Below are 17,471 nucleotides of genomic sequence, written 5' to 3' on the forward strand. Positions count from 1 at the left end.
GGGTTAAATGGATGAATAACACCATTAAGCTTGAGCTGCAAAAAAAGAAACAACTATGGAGGGAATTTAAGGAGAAGGGTGACCGGCAGGCACATGAACGGTATAAAGCGCAGGCCAGAAGGGTGACGAGTGTGGTAAGAAAAGCAAAAAAGGATTACGAAAGAACATTGGCCATGCAGGCTAAAGAGAATCCTAAACAGTTTTTTAGATATGTAGCAAGTAAAAGGAAAAATGTACATGGCAAATTGATTTTAAAGAATGCCAATGGTAGGGAGGTAACTGAATCAGTTGAGATAGTTGAGTTACTGAGTGAGCACTTTGCAAGAGTATATCATCCAGGTGGTGACATTGCAGAAACGAATAAACCAGTAGATTATACGGGAATTGTGGTTAATGAAGTGGAGGTGAGTAGTCTATTGCATAACCTCAATGTCAATACATCTGTGGGATTGGATGGTATACCAGCTCGTGTTGTACGAGAAGCAGCTAAAGAATTGTCAGTACCCTCGACCATTTTGTTTAATTTGAGTCTCGGGTCTGGGTTAGTCCCGAGCGGGTGGAAAGAGGGGAAAATAGTTCCACTGCATAAAGGTGGTTCCAAGACTGCTGTTGTAAATTACCGACCGATTAGCATATCAGGAATCATTGTCAAGGTCTTAGAGAAATTAGTCAAGAAAAGAATACAGGATTGGATAGATGAAAATGGGATATTGTATGGGGGACAACATGGTTTTGTGAAGGGTAGATCATGCCTCAGTAACTTGCTCACGTTTTATAACACAGTGACGGCTGAACTGGATAGGGGTAATGGGTTTACAGTGATACTACTGGACCTTGCCAAGGCCTTTGATAGGATACCACATGGAACCCTAATCAGTAAACTGGAGCAGATGGGTATAGATATAGGGTTGGTGAGATGGATAGGAGGGTGGTTGAAGGAGAGATATCAAAGAGTGGTTTATTCAGGAGTGGAGTCTAAAAGACGTCTTGTGACTAGTGGAGTGCCACAGGGCTCTTTTCTTGGACCACTGCTTTTCAATTTGTTCATCAATGATATTGGAAAGGATCTGAGAGGAAGTGTTCACTTGTTTGCTGATGATGCAAAGTTGGGTAGAGCAATTGTGAGTGCACAGGATGTCAAAATTTTACAGGATGATTTGGATAGTTTGGAGGACTGGGCTAGGAAAAATGGATGTCAATTTAATGTGGCAAAGTGTAAGGTTATGCACTTGGGGTGAAAAGAATAGCAGCAGTATATCGCATTGGTGGAACCATACTCCAGGAGATTGATGAGGCCAGGGATTTGGGAGTGTTGGTGGATAGGGAGTTGAAGTTTAGGGGGCACATTGCAAAAGTAACTAAAACAGCTCACCAAATCACTTGGCTTGTGAAAAATACTTTAACATGCAGAGACGAACAAGTTGTTGTTCCTCTGTATCGAGCCTTGATAAGACCCCATCTGGACTTCTGTGCCCAGTTATGGGCACCAGGGTTTCTTCGTGATGGGGAGGAAGTGGAGAGGGTCCAGAGACGAGTGACCAAGATGATAGCAGGTCTGTGGAATGAACCTTATGAGAATAGGTTGAAGATTTGTGGGTTGCAGAAATTGGACGATAGGCGAAGGAGGGATGATATGATTGAGACATTCAAATTACTGAAGGGTTTTTATAAGATTAATCCAGAAGATATTTTTGAAAATATGACTGGTGGTGGGAGGACTAGGGGCCATGCATGGAAGCTGGGCAAGAGTGTGGTTGACAAGGGTGTTAGAGCTAGGTTCTTTACTTGGAGAGTGGTAAATGAGTGGAATAAGCTTCCAGAGTCTGTTGTGGGTGCTACGACTGTGAATGAGTTCAAGGCAAGGTATGATAGATACTGTGTAAATGTTGAATAGTTGTTCTTGACATGATGTTAGGGCCTCCCTCGATGAGTATATCGACTCCTTGGAGTTTCCCGGAACAATAATAATAATAATAATGCCAGGAGTATCCGGAATAAGGGAGAGGAATTGGTGGCGCAGATAGCATCAGCCTGGCCAAAAATTATTGGGATCACTGAGACATGGTTGACAGAAGAGGCTATAATAACAGGAATAGAAGTCGCTGGGTACAGCATTTTTTGGCAGGATAGGAAGGGAAAGCGTGGTGGCGGAGTACTGCTTATGATAAGTGACGACATATGTCCTCTAAGAGTGGAGACTTTGGAAGGCAGTTACACTAATGATTTTGAAAGCATATGGTGTGAGATAGAGGTGGGCAAGACAGGATATTTAGTGGGATGTTGCTACAGACCCAGGAAATGTTTAGACAGTTGAGTTTGGCAAGTGCAAGAAGAATGATTGTTATGGGAGATTTTAACTACAGTAGTGTAAACTGGAGAGAGGAAGATGCATGTAGCAATAAGGGAATGGAATTTCTAGAATTCTTGAGTGACAAATGTCTTAGGCAACATGTAATAGAGGGAACAAGAGGTTCAAGAGTTTTGGATTTGGTTATAGCATCAGAAGAATTGATAATAACTGAGATGACATCTCTCCCACCAGGTGGAGAGAGTGACCATATGGTTTTGACTTGGAAAATGAATAGACATGCAGGAGTATCAAAGAGACGGGAACGTATGTGGAATTATAAGGCAGGTGATTATAATAGTCTAAGACATCAACTTGAGGAAGTTTCATGGAGGGAGGAATTGGAAGGTCAGGATATCATTAGTGCGTGGAAAATTATGAAAGAATATTTGTTAACAGCAATGGTAAGTTGTATACCATGAGTGAAGAAGAGGACACAATTTGGAGTAAAGTGGATGACAAACAATATTAAACAGGAATTCCATGCAAAAAAGAGGCTGTGGAAGAGATATAAGGAGACAGGTGAAGAGAAGATGCATGAAGAGTATAAGACACAGGCCAGAAGAGCGACTAGTATGGTAAGGAAGACGAAACTAGAATATGAGAGGAGATTAGCCTAAGATCCAAAGAAAATCCTAGGGAATTTTTTAGATATGTGGCCAGTAGGAGGAGAAATGACTGTGAAAGAATGAAATTGTGGGATAAAAATGGGAATAGAGTGACTGATGCAGAGGACATAGTGGAATTGTTCAATGAACACTTTATTGGAGTATTTCATCCTGGAGGAGTCAGTTTTAATGCTAGAGGGATAGGGCAGGTTCGAGGTTTAGAGGTACAGGAGGAGAGTGTGTTTCAAATACTGAGTACTCTGGATGTCAGTAAAGCTGTGGGATTGGATGGTATTTCACCACGAGTTTTGAGAGAATGTGCTAGGGAACTGACAGTGCCTTTGACCTGGCTTTTCAATGAAAGTCTGGCTGCGGGAAAGGTGCCCATGGAATGGAAGGAAGGTAAAATAGTGCCATTGCATAAGGGTGGTAGCAGACTGGAAATGTCTAATTATAGGCCAGTTTGTGTGTCATCAGTATTTATTAAGATCTTGGAGAAAGTAGTGAGGGACCGTATGCAGCATTGGGCAGATGAGGGTGCTGTTATCCGTGAAAGTCAACATGGATTTGTGAAGGGGCGCTCTTGTTTTAGCAATATGCCAGCCTTTTATAATAAAGTTACAAGAGCATTAGATGAGGGAAAGGCATATACTGCCATTTTCTTAGACTTAGCGAAGGCATTTGACAGGGTGCCACATGATAAGCTGATATTTAAGTTGCAGCACATGGGTCTGGATGTCAGATTGGTCAACTGGATTCAGGATTGGGTGTCCGATAGATATCAGAGAGCTGTGTATGGTGGGGCAATTTCAAGGAAGCAGAGGGTTATAAGTGGGGTCCCACAGGGCACAGTACTGGGACCTATATTGTTTAACCTTTATATCAATGACATTGTCAGTGGATTGCAAGGGGATATTCAGTTGTTTGCAGATGATGCGAAGCTAGGAAGGATTATTAGTAATAGTGCAGATGTGGCAGCCCTGCAAGAGGATTTGAATAAGCTAGATAGATGGGCAAATGAATTGGGGTGTCAGTTTAATGCAGCAAAATGCAAGGTCTTGAGGTTTGGGAAACATCGATGGGACACTGCATACTCTAGGGGAGGAGTTATACTGGAGGAAGAATGGGAGACAAGAGATCTGGGGTTGATGATTGATAGAAACCTGAAATTTAGGGGACATATTGCAAAGGTGGTGAAGGTAACACAGAGGATTGCTGCAATAATGAGAAGGACACTGACCTGCAGAGATAAAACAGTTATCATTCCGTTGTATAAGACCCTGATCAGACAACACTTGGGCTATTGTTCTCAGATTTGGTCCTCAGGATTTGAAGTGGATAAATTAAACATTTCAGGACTGTAAAATGTTAGTTATTGAGGATTGGCTGAGGGAGTGTGGACTGCAGAGTTTGGTGGATAGAAGAAGTGATATGATTGAGACTTTTAAACTGTTGAGAGGTGGTTACAGGGTTGACACTGGGGAGTTCTTTCGCTTGGTTGAACAGCAGGAAGGAGTAATGACAAGAGGCCATCCCTGGAAGTTACGAAAGGAAACTGTGAGCAAGTGGGCGAGGAGTGGTTTCTTTGCATGGAGGATGGTTGAACCATGGAATGCATTGCCTGATGGAGTGGTGAGAGCGAGAATGGTTAATGAGTTCAAGGAGTGGTATGATAGACTGTGTTTCTTAGAGGGGACCTCCCCTCAATGAGTCCTGATAGACTTTGTGTTTCGATGAGTCTTTTGACTCCATGGAGGCCTGAATAATAATAACAATAATAAAAACTTATATATCAAACTTTCAATGTAATATTACATAAGTGATCATATAAGAGTATGCACAGTCCATTTTGTTTTAATATTTTAAAATGCTAAAAAGAGTTCCTGATTAAGCATTAAAAACAAATTTTCCCTATATTTTAGTGGTCTGTGGCTAACCTTAAGCTATATTACAGAGCCTTAGAGGCTTTTTAATACTGATAGATAATGAAGTAGCTCTACTATAACTTCAACAATGTCAGTTTCCTTAGAGTGATTTCTAGAGAAACTGATGTGAGATGCAGACTGCTATACTTTTCTTTAGAAGGAGAGATAAAGAGAGTGAGGGGATGGTTGCTTTACACAAGTCTTTTACTGCTATTTAAGTTTCATATATTTGTATGTAGGAAACTTAGATATATATTATTAAACAACCATCAGTCTCTCTCCCTCTCCAAACTTATTTAAAACAATCAGTGTAAAAGAGCAATAGTTTATAACTTTGTCAAAAACCTATACTCTAACAGTATAGTAGTCTTCTTCTGTGGACTGTTAATTAGATTGATGAAAATATAATTTTTATTACTTGTGTGTGTGTGTGTGTGTGTGTGTGTGTGTGTGTGTGTGTGTGTGTGTGTGTGTGTGTGTGTGTGTGTGTGTGTGTGTGTACAAGGGCAGCAATATTTCATATCAAAGTTTGCAAGCCACTTTCATAAATGCAGTCATTTTGGAATAAATTTGTGATATAGAAAAATTAGACACTAATCTATTTTTAAGATAAATAACCATTTTGTTTTTTGAATTCTACCATTGTCTAATTTGTATTCTGGAAACTACTGATCTTTAAAGATGACAAACAAATGCTGAGAAAGGAGAGCTTGAAAACTGAGTTGAGGGTGAATGGAGAGATTAGGAAACTTCAGGCATGATTTGCCAACACATGAATAAGAGTATAATAAATTTAGTTTAATCCTTTATCCAAGTGTAAGCAAGCAAAGTTTCAGGACTGAGGTAAGGTGGTACATCCCTTGGCAACTTGGAGCAAAGGTGGACCAAGCTCTCATCACTCCTTGTCTCAGTATCTCCCATAATGCAAAGCACATTTCCTTGCAGACACGTATACTGCTATGCATTAAGGGAAGGGCCACTACCCAGACCAGTTTCGACCTTTATTGAGGTCTTGTCAGTGGGAGGCAGATCCAGAGTAGTGTTACTAAGGCAGAAGCAATGGAGAGGTCATATTTACCTATATGAGTTGCCAACCGGTGTACCACCGTATTATTAAATTACTCTGGATTTAGAGAAAGATGTTGGAAGTTTATTTTGCACTTGGTTAGACTATAATAAATTTAGTTTAATCCTACCAAGTGCAAAATGAAACTTCCAACATCTTTCTCTAAATCCAGAATAATTTAATAATAAGTAGTACACCGGTTGGCAACTCGTATAGGTAAGTATGACCTCTCCATTGCTTCTGCCTTACTACTCTGGGTCTGCCTCCCACCGACAAAACCTCAATAAAGGTCAAAACCGGTCTGGGTGGTGGCCCTTCCCTTAATGCATAGCAGTATACATGTCCGCAAGGAGATGTGCTTTGCATTATGGGAGATACTGAGACAAGGAGTGTTGAGAGCTTGGTCCACTTTTGCTCCGAGTTGTCAAGGGACGTACCACCTTACCTCAGTCCTGAAGATATTTTCAGGTGCAAACTTTGTTTGCTTACACTTGAATAAAGGATTAAACTAAATTTATTATAGTCTAACCAAGTGCAAAATAAACTTCCAACAAGAATAAGAGGGGATAAGAGAAAGTTATGAGAATCAGATATCAAGAGAGAGAGAGAGAGAATGAAAATGAGAAGAAACTGAGAGAAGAGGAAAGTAGGGGTGGGATAGACACAAGAAGAGAGGAAATGAGAGAGTGAGGGATTCTAGTGTACGTGAAATGAAGCTCTGAAACATGTAATGTATGGAGATTCAATGATTTGGGGTGCACAGGACAGAATGTTAGAGGAGTGCTTGCCTGGGAGAATGATAGAGTGTGATTATAGTAATAAAGAGAGATCAAAATGTGGATGAGATGATAGGGATGGGTTGATACAAATGACCTAAGAAGCAGTCTGAATTGTGCAGCAAATGATGTGAAATCAGTTTTAGAATTGTGTAACTTAAAAGTGTAAGAGGAAGGATAGCAAGCATGTCACCTCAAAATGATATTATGGAGTTGAGTAGTGATAGACACTCATTTCACTGAGGTCTGAAATAGGTGAATGTTGTGAAGTGAGGTTGGAGACAAGAGAGAAGTATTCAGGAGAGGTTGATTTGAACACTGAATGATGCAATAATTTGGAGAGGACTCTTAGTAGGAATGGTGGCTTGGAGATGGAAGGTTATGTGTATCACAGAGCAGAACGGAAATTGAGGAGATCTGTAATAGGTATGGAGCTAATAGCATAGTGACAATGCATTTTTTTTTCTTTATACAGATTTCAGGAGTATCTGTAATGAAGGGAATGACTTTGTGATACTGATTGACTCTGTCTGAAATTATTGGCATCAGTGAAACATAGCTGATAGATTTCCCGACAGGAATAGAAGGGTATAGCATATTTTGACAGGATAGGGAGGATAAATCAGGTAATGGAGTGTTACTTATTGTAGCTGGTTTATTATGGCCTATTATGGCAGAGAATAAAGAAATGGAACTGCTTGCTTCGAGAATATGTTTCAAGGTAGATGTGGGAGGACTGGATATGAATGAGCTATTACTATATTCCAGGAAATAAAATTAGTAAAATATGGTAAGCAGCACAGCAATGCCAGGGCACACTGAAATCAGAAGAGCACCAGTGACAGGATATTTTACCAATTACTGAAATTGCGACGCTAAAACAGTTGCATAGTTGTGAATTTGTCAAGAGCAGGCAAATCAATAAGAGAACTAATTTCCAGAATTCTTGAACATTGTATAAATTTTAGACAGGATGGTGGAGGGAACACAGGGAAGAGTTTTGAATTTGGTCATATCGTCAGAGGATCTTGAGACCGAGATGTTATCCTTGCCTCTGGTTGGCAAGAGTGATCATATATTCTTTGATTTTTTGAAATGCATAATCACTCAAAAGTCAAAGAGAAAAGAAGTTATATGGAATTATAACAAATTAATTATAATAACAGTTTTAAAAAACATCTGGAGGCATTACTTCAGATGAAAGAAAGAGGTCAGTAGTACATAGTATCTAGCTAAGAAATATCTGTTAACAGAAGTTACAGAAAAAGTATAAAGAAAGAGGTGAAGAGGTTGCTATAGTAATTCAACTATAGTCACTTTTCACTGTAGCAGACATTAATTTAACAAACCTAAAACAATCCCTACCAGTCTCTCATATGCACAATGCTTTGCTAAAAGAAACTCACAACAACAAACTATCCATTATAACAAACCCTACTGCAGTTTCTATTAATTTCTATGCTATAAATTGCCAGCCTGGTTGGCCGAGTGGTTAGCGTATATGCTCTCCAACCAAAAGACTGTGGGTTTGAATCCTACCATGGATGTTTGCGATTGTCTGTGAAAATACTAGTGGTGGTGGGCAGTAGATGGCATTGGTGTAGATGATGATGATGGTAGTTGTAGTTCATTGTACACCCTCTGTCCAAAAAGAAACTGAACTTTTGATAGCAAATAAAACACAGGCCAATTATAATTATTCAAATCATTTATTTCAATCAATATACTCTCTCTCAGCTTCAATACAGCATTTGGCATGGTCAATTAATTTGTTAAATGACTTTTTTTATATCGGTTTTTTGGGATACTGTTGAGAGTCTTGGTTACTGCCACTTGAACGTTTTCAATGGTGTCATATCACTTTCCTTTCATCGGCAAATGAAGTCGGGGGAAGAGAAAGAAGTCACAGGGTGCTAAATCAGGTGAATACGGTGAGTGATTCAGCACACAAACTTTTCTTTTGCTCAAAAACTGTGTCACAGTGTTCGAACGATGAGATGGTGCATTATCGTGCAAAATTGACCAGCTGCCAGCATCATGATATTCATGCCTTACGCGACAAATTCTCGCTATCAGTCGCTTCAAAACTTTGAGATAAAACTCACCATTGACCGTTTGGCCAGACGGAACGAATTCTTTGTGGATAATGCCCTTGGAATTGCAGAAACAAATCAACATTGTCTTTACTTCTGACTTCTCCAAGCGACTTTTTTTCGGATGCCCCTCTTTTGGTGGTTTCCACTCAGCACTCTGGCACTTTGTTTCGGGCTCATACTCAAAGCACCATGTTTTGTCACCAGTAACGATCGTTTCAAGGAAGATTAAGTCCTTATGAGCGGTTTTAATGAGGTCCTTGCAGTGTTCAATTCGATACATTTTTTGGTTGTCAGTCATCTTGTGGGGAACAAATCATGAATTCAATTTACGAAGGCCCAAACTCTCAGTCAAAATGTTGTGCACAGTTGATTTTGGAATCCCCAATTCATCTTCAATCAATCTCACTGACGATTTCTGGTTTTATTTGATGAAATCACACACTTTTTGGATGTTAACCTCGCTCAGTCCAGTTTTTGGATGGCCCGGCTTTCGTCGTCCTGAAGCATCTCACGACCACTTTGAAAGCGCATAAACCACTCGTAAACTTGAGTACGGTAAAACATTTACCAAGTTTAACACGAAAGTCAATCGCAGCTCTCTGTTTGAAACTCGTTTTCCGAACGTTCATCAAAACACACTGTCACTCTTGGCACTATAACTTGACTTATAATGAAACAAATACCATAAACAGTTGACACAACACTAATGAAGGTTGCCGCAACAACAGAAAGATACAACAGGTGGTGCCACTAGCTTCTTTTCGTAAAGTTCGATTTCTTTTTGGACAGAGGGTGTAGTTGGTGGAGACAGAGTTGTAGAGTGGGTGCCCTCCCTCAATGAGTCTTTGGCCTCCCTGGAGGTGCCACGTAATAATAATAATAATGAGAGTGAGCTGTATTTCTTCTCCGCTTTCACCTTGCTGTCATCTAAATTCATGAAAGTTATCTTTCCATAATCATTTGTCCTTTCACTCAACCCATAGGACCACACAGCAATTGAATTAAGACTAAATATTAATTCAGTTTTAATTGTTCATTGTTTTTAATTTTTAATTAAATTTTAAGTAGTGATAATAGACTTTGTCAAGGCATGGCATGTATAACATGGAACTTTATTACATAAACTGGAACAATTGTGCATGGATATCAAGCTGATCACATTTAGGAATGGATAAAAGTGGATACCTGGATAAAAGAGTGACTGACGGACAAACATCAGAGAGTAGTGTATGGATAAGCAGAATCCAGAAGGTAAGTGACCAACAGCATGCTACGAGGCTCTCTGCTTGGGCTAGTGGTATTTAATTTGTACATTAATCGTATAGGCAGTCCCAGATTTATTATCTCAATACCCTGTGGAGTCACAGACTCATGTAGGAGGTCCTTTTTGTCATACACACAGCTCATCATGCATTAAACACATTCAAATTTTGGACCTCTGCACCATGCTCTCAGTCAATGCATTCCAATAATTCACAACTGTCCATGCAAAAAACCTGCTTCTTACACCTGCTCACACCCTCCTTATATAGCTTCCAGGAATGACCTCTTCTCTCCAAATCTCCCACCATTTTATGAAAAACCTCTTCAACATTAATCCTATAACAACCCTAATATATCTCTATCATATCATTCTTCTTCCTCCTCCTATCCACCAGACTCTGTAAATTACATCGTCTCAACCTTTTTTCATATTAAACATTCCAGAGATCAGAAATTATTTTGGTCAATCGTATCTGGATCCTCTCTAACATCTCTACATCCTTTGAAAACCAGATGACCAAATCTGTGCATAGTAGTCCATCATGTGTGGCCTAATCAGAGCCTTATCCAATGGAACCAGAACAGTGGTGCACCAGGAGGGGGTAAGTGTCCCTCCCCCCCCCCCCAAAAAAAAAAAAGAAAAAGAAAAAAAACTTTAGTAAATTTTCCAAAAATCATTTCCTAATTAAAATTTTTTTTAAAATTTATGTTGTGTCGTGTCTTCTATTTCTATATTACTTAATTAGCAATCATTGCCGATGCTCAGTCATAGGTTGTATGTGATGTGTAGTGTGTTTTCTCAAATTGTCTACTCAACTCAACCCCCCCCCCCCCAAGATTAAATCCTGAGTGCTCTACTGTACCAGAATCTCCATACTTTTAGAAGTCAGTGGCCTCTGCATCATTCCCAGAATTCACAGTATTGTCCTTATGATTTTGGCGATATGTCATCTAAATTTCAGATGCTTATCCATATTACCCCAATATCTCTTATTTCCTCCACCTCCAACAATATATCCCAATGAAGAGTAAATTTCACACCCCATCTTTGTTTCCCAAATTTTAAACCCTTACATTTCTCAACATTGAACTGTCATCCCACTCCTGTGCTGCCCAATCACCTAGTCTGTTCAAGTCTCCTTGTAAGGCCACACATCTATCTACTACTCATAGTTCATTTCAAATTTCATCATCTCCAAACAATGGAATATCCTCATTCAAATCTTTCTCAATATCATTAACATACAGGTTAAACAGCAATGGCCCTAAAACACCCCTGAGGCTTGCCACTAGTGACTTTCCTCTTCTGGGATATTGCTCTCCCATACAAAACTTGTTGATACCCATCAGATAGCCAGTCTCTAATCCAGTGCACTAATCTAATATCCGATCCCAATGCTCTATTTTGACTATCAACTCATCATGCAGTAATCTATCAAAAGCCTTTGCAAAGTGTACTGGTGTGCATCCATATCCTTTTCCAAAGAAGCAGTCACCTTATTATAATGAGTAGATTACTAAACCATGACCTCCCTTTAGCAAATCAGTGCTGTCTGTCAAAGATAATGGCATTGTCGTCAACCCAATTCTAGATCCTGATGCTTTCTAACACCTGACACACAGATTGGCCTATAATTTGATGCTTGACTTCTGTTACCTCCTTTATGAAGAGGTAAGGATCTATAGCAAGTTTCATTCCTTAGAACTTGACCCAATGTAAGACTCATAAATAGATATGTCAAGGCAGATGTTGGCTCTCTGGCACATTCCTTCAAAATATGTAATAATATATTATCAAGCTTGCTTAATTCCCCATATACTTCTTCCTCGCTCACAGTCAGTCTCTCCTCATCCACTGCTCCCAAAATCTTCATGATCTCACATTTATAAGGATGAAAGGCCTTTATGGATTGCTCATTAAATATCTCAACTATATTCTCCACAGCAGTTGTCCTTTACCATTTTCTCCAATCACTGCCATCCTACCACAGTCATTCCTATTTTTGCTAAGTACATATTGAAAGAACGAAGGTCAACCTTCTGACCTTTGGAATACATTTCGACTCCTGAGCTTCTCATAATCCAGTCTTGTAGTTCTACATATACCCTTTCCTCCCAGAAGTTCTCACATGGCTCGCAACTACCCAGGTAATCATTTTATGATCACTCTCACCAACTGGAGGGTGATTTGACACCTCCTTTATAATAACATCCTCCAATGAGTTGATCAAATCCAAGACCTTCAATTCTCATGTTACATACTGCTCAAGGTAGTTTTCCCTCAAAAATTCAAGAAACTCATTTTCTTTACTTCCAGTTGCATTCTCGTCATCCCAATCTATATTGCCATAATTAAAATCACCCATAATGGTCACCCTTTTTCCATTTGCTTATACATTTCCTGGTCACTTATCATCATCATCATGTGCCGTCTCCATCCAGGAGATTGACTATGGGTGTAAGGAGAATGTGACAAGGATCCTATCTCCTTCACATTGTTGTAAGCATTCATGCTGTATCTGTGTGTGTGTGTGTGTGTTCACACAGCCGGTTTTCCTGTTCTGAGGGACAAAAAAACCAAGTTTCCAAGTGAAAAAACCTTCTTTTATTTATTTTATATAATGATACAATGGCTGTGAGCTTCTTTTATGGGGAGGTACAGCACCATCTTAATCCCCCCCCCCTAATTTTATCTGGGCTCGGGACTGGCATAGCTGATGAATCAGGCCTGTGGCGAGTCTTAAGTATTCCTGACTGTAATCCATGTGTGTTCATGGGACTGGTTTGCCTGTTCTGGGAGATGAAAAGCTCGAGTTTCTGGGTGAAAAAACCCCCTATCTTCATATCAGACTGGCTAACTCACTTTTTGTTGAAAGTTACTCATGTCACTGACTGGAATCAAACCCAGGTTTTTCCGATCAAAGGGTTTCATCTATACCGACTGAGCTACAGAAGCTTTCCTGGTCACTACCATCGATATTACCAGGTCTATAGCAACATCCATACAACAAAGTATTTCATTCTGTTCACCTCTATCTTACACAATACTGCCTCAAAACCATTATCACTCCCCCCCCCCCTTTGGATCTCTACCTTGTATGGACATTCTTTTTCTGTCATCAATGGCACTCCACCTCCCTTTTTACGCTTTCTATCTTCACGAAATACATTATGCCCTTCCATCTCTATTCTCTCAAGATGTCATCCTCATTCAACCATGTGTCTCAGTTATTCCAACAATTCTTGGGACTTCAGACTCAATTAATGCAGCCATTTCATTTGCCTTGTTTCTTACACTTCTAGCATTTGTATATAAACATAACAGCTCATTCCTGGATCTATAGCAAGTTTCACTGATATCACTTATTAAATGCGACTTCTCCATACTTTCCTCGAACCATTTCTTTTTCTCCTTTCTTGTCCTGGAACCCTCTTCAAATCCAACTGTTTTCATACATCTGAGATCATCCCCTTCCCATTTTGTCTACACACACACACCCTCTTGGAGCAACAACCTTTCTCACACTATGTATGTATGTATCCCTGTCCACCCTGAGTTTTCATGTTCGTCTTGCACACTTGTTCTCTTATTTTCTACACTCATGCTACCGACTTCTTTATTCGTAAGCACCATTTCAATCTCTCCTTCTTTACTCTCCCACTTTTTCACATTGCTTCTTATTTCTCAGATTCATTCTCTGCACTGATTACTCTCCCTTCCAGCAGCAGTTTCTCCAAATGACTCACACCCAAACTATTCAAATGCAGTCCATCACTCTGACACAGTTAAATTCTTCCTTCAAACTCTTTCCACAAATTAACAAACTGCATTCACACATTTTTTGCAAACATATCATTCATAACTCATGCTCTCTACCTCATCTCATCACTGTCATACCTGGGCAACACGCTGACCACCTTTCCTATTACACTGTTATTTTTTATCCTTCTCAACAACCTCCTGATATCCAATCTTATATTCTCTTTGTTCTCAGTCAAGTCATTTGTTCCTACTACCACTACCAACTTCTTTGCTTGCTTAGTCCTTATATCTAGTGCCTCAATCACTCTATTCATTTTACCTCCATGAAAACAAACCTCATACATCTTCTCATTTACCACAACTCTAATATTCAATTGCCATACAATGCCACTTGTGGGTCTTTCATTATCATTTTCATATTGACTTTTTTTTTCAGCTTTTTCACTCTTCCATACATATCCACAATTCTCTTCATTTTACTCCACAGCTGCCTCATCTTCACCAACTCAGCTTTCAAATCTTGCATCCTTTTTTCGCTTATCATTCACTCTCACTATTTTATCAACAGTCATGCACACTTGTTCATCGTCAATTCCACTTGTCACCTTACCATTAACTGCACTCTGTTATTCAATGTTATTATTGCCTGCATTAATTTCTCTGTTTTTTAATGTTGTATAAATTATCACTTACTTTATCGTCAACCGAACTTTTCTCTGTGCGATCATTTTCACATACGTTCTGAACATTTGTACAATCTTCAACTGCCGTGTCAGTTACAATAACACGTTCCCTACTCATAATTTAATCAAGCTTCATGGTTTATAAGAATATCATACTTCTTACATACCACACTTGTTCTTTTCTCCTATTTAGCCTCTTCACATAAACATCTGTGATATTCTCCCTATTTGAGTTTTGCGCAGGGTAACAGTTCGCTGTGGTTGATGGAGATGGAGAGTTGTGGAGTGGGTGCCCTTCCTTGATGAGTTTTTAGACTCCTTGGAGGTGTCATGTAATAAGAACTATACAGTGATTTGCCTTTCACCACCATGTTGTATCGGTCTGTTAATTTTAATGATTTGTAAAAAAACAATTAAACAAACAAGCCCACACACACACAACACACACCCAGACAGCAAACACTGCAAATGCACAACTTCTACCACAACTCTTACACGAGCACACATTTAAAATTAATTAGTCAAAAAAAATTATCTGAGCTGAAAGCCTTCTTTACACAAACCTTCTAACAAAATGCCACCTGACATATAATTTATGCATAAGCTAGATATGCTATGGCTTAGGGTCTCACATTACAAGGGTCTTCTACCTCAGTATAAATAACCTAAAATTAATTTAGTGGAAGAGCCTCTTAAAAGTTATAGCTTAAGAATCACAACAACTATTCCATTTAAATTTGGTCATGGGTACAGGAAGCGATGTGAACGGAAATGACAAGTTGTTTGTGAATGATGTAAAACTGTGTAGAATAGTAGTTAATAGTCATGCAGGGTGATTTAATTAGACTGAAGCATTAAGCAAAGTAACATTATGTCAACAAAGTATCATTTCATTTGGAATGAAAAGGTTATAAGTTATGTATTACATTGATGAAACTGGTATAAAGAACTGATAATGCCAGGCATTTGGAGTGATAGGGCACAGAGAGTTGAAGCTCAGAGAGCAAGTGAGCAAAATAGCTCATGGGATCACTTCAATGTTGAAGAACACACATAGGAAGAGAAAGACATTATTATCCCTCTTTTTAGAGTTGCTGTAGCTCAGTCAGTTTAGAAGAAGCCTTTTGGTCGGAAAGGCCTTGGTTCGATTCCCATCCATAACATGAGGAACCTTTATCTTGTCTCTTTCAACTAAAGGTGAGTTAGCCAGTCTCATATGGAGGTAGAGGGTTTCCCCCACCTGGAAACTTGTATTTTTTGTCCCTCAAAACAGGCAAACCGGCCCCGTAAATACACACAGAGTCATGAATACTTACAACAATGTGGAAGAGATAGGGTCCCCACCACATTCTCCTTACACTTATAGTCAACCATGAGTGACATCATGGTAGTTAACCTCCTGGATGGAGACAACACATGATTATGATCTCTTTTTTTAAGGCATTAATATGGCCACATCTGGAGTATCCAGAGATTTGGTTGCCAGTGTTTCATGGGGATGAGGAGCAATCAAAAGATACCAACCAAGATAGTCAGTGGTCTGTATATACTGTATCTAAAATAGACTAAAGATTTGTAGGTCACAAAATCTGATTAACAGGCAGAAAAGTGATATAATAGAAACATATAAGTTACGAAATGAGTTTTATATGGCTAATTATTATTATTAATCTGACCTCCACATAGTCAAAGGACTCATCGTAGGAGATACATACTTTTTTTCATGCAAAAAAATCATTGAACTGTATCTTAAACCCATTCACAGTTTCTGCACTCACCCCTTTCAAGCAATGCATTCCACTCACCAATCACTCTCCATACAAAGAACCTTCTCCTTCTCACACCCTCCTTATACAGCTTCAAGAGACACATCCTCTTGTGCTATCCTTGTCCCCCTCTACTCTATGAAAAATCTCCTCTACATTTGAGACATATAAGCTGGTCAAGGGTTGTTATCAGGTAGACATGGCAGAGATTTTTCATAGAATGGGAGAGAGGAGTAGAACAAGAGGCCATTGCTGGAAACTGTATAAGGAGGGTGTGAGCAAAGGAGTGAGAAGCAGGTTCTTTGCATGGAGGGTGGTTGGTGAGTGGAATGTGTTGTGGATATGGACACATTGAATCAGTTTAAGACACGGCTGGATGAGCATTGTATGCAATAGTGAGTACCTCCCACGATGAGTCTGGAGGTCAAATTGAGAGATAGAAGTTATAATAATAACTTCTATCTCATATCCCCTCTCCTTCTTCTGCTATTAACAAGGCTCTGCAAATTACATTCCCTCAATCTCTTCTCATATCTGACATTCCATACACCTGACATTTTTTATTATTATTATTATTATTCAGGCCTCCATGGAGTCAAAAGACTCATCGTGGGAGGTCCTTCCTAAGAAACACAAAGTCTATAATACCAGTAAAACTCGGACTTGTGATGAGTGGTAAAGCTGGTGAAAGTCTTGATCATTACGCAGAATGAATGCTCGCTTATAAGTATACTTTTAGAACACATTCATACGCATTTCACTGATGTAACTCTAGTGATGTTATTTATTTCTGAAAAACTTGACACAAACTTGCTTTACAAGATTCTTGAAACTACAAAAACATTATAATTTGCTTTCAAACACTAATGTTGTACTTATTCTTTCACTTCGGGCACATTTAAAAAAAATGGATACCACACACACAGCGGAAACTTTGCTAATGAAGTCCTAAGCGTCGTCTGCTTCTGTCACGACTGCAGCGCCTCCTCGCCACCAGTACATAGTTTAAAGAGAATTCGCAAGTCTTTGTGATAAAAATCCTTACAACTCCCTTTGGGGGAAGCACATCCATCACAGGAGTGTCGATGTTGCATCTAAAAAAAAAAACTCAGGCGAGTAATTGACTCCAAAATACAAGAAATGAGGTGAGAGCTTTATGGTGCGATGCAGCTCCCACA

This window comes from Typopeltis vanoorti, chromosome 25 (genome assembly GCF_054136105.1).
Source record: "Typopeltis vanoorti isolate ZY-2024b chromosome 25, IOZ_Tvanoo_1.0, whole genome shotgun sequence".
Taxonomy (NCBI): domain Eukaryota; kingdom Metazoa; phylum Arthropoda; class Arachnida; order Uropygi; family Thelyphonidae; genus Typopeltis; species Typopeltis vanoorti.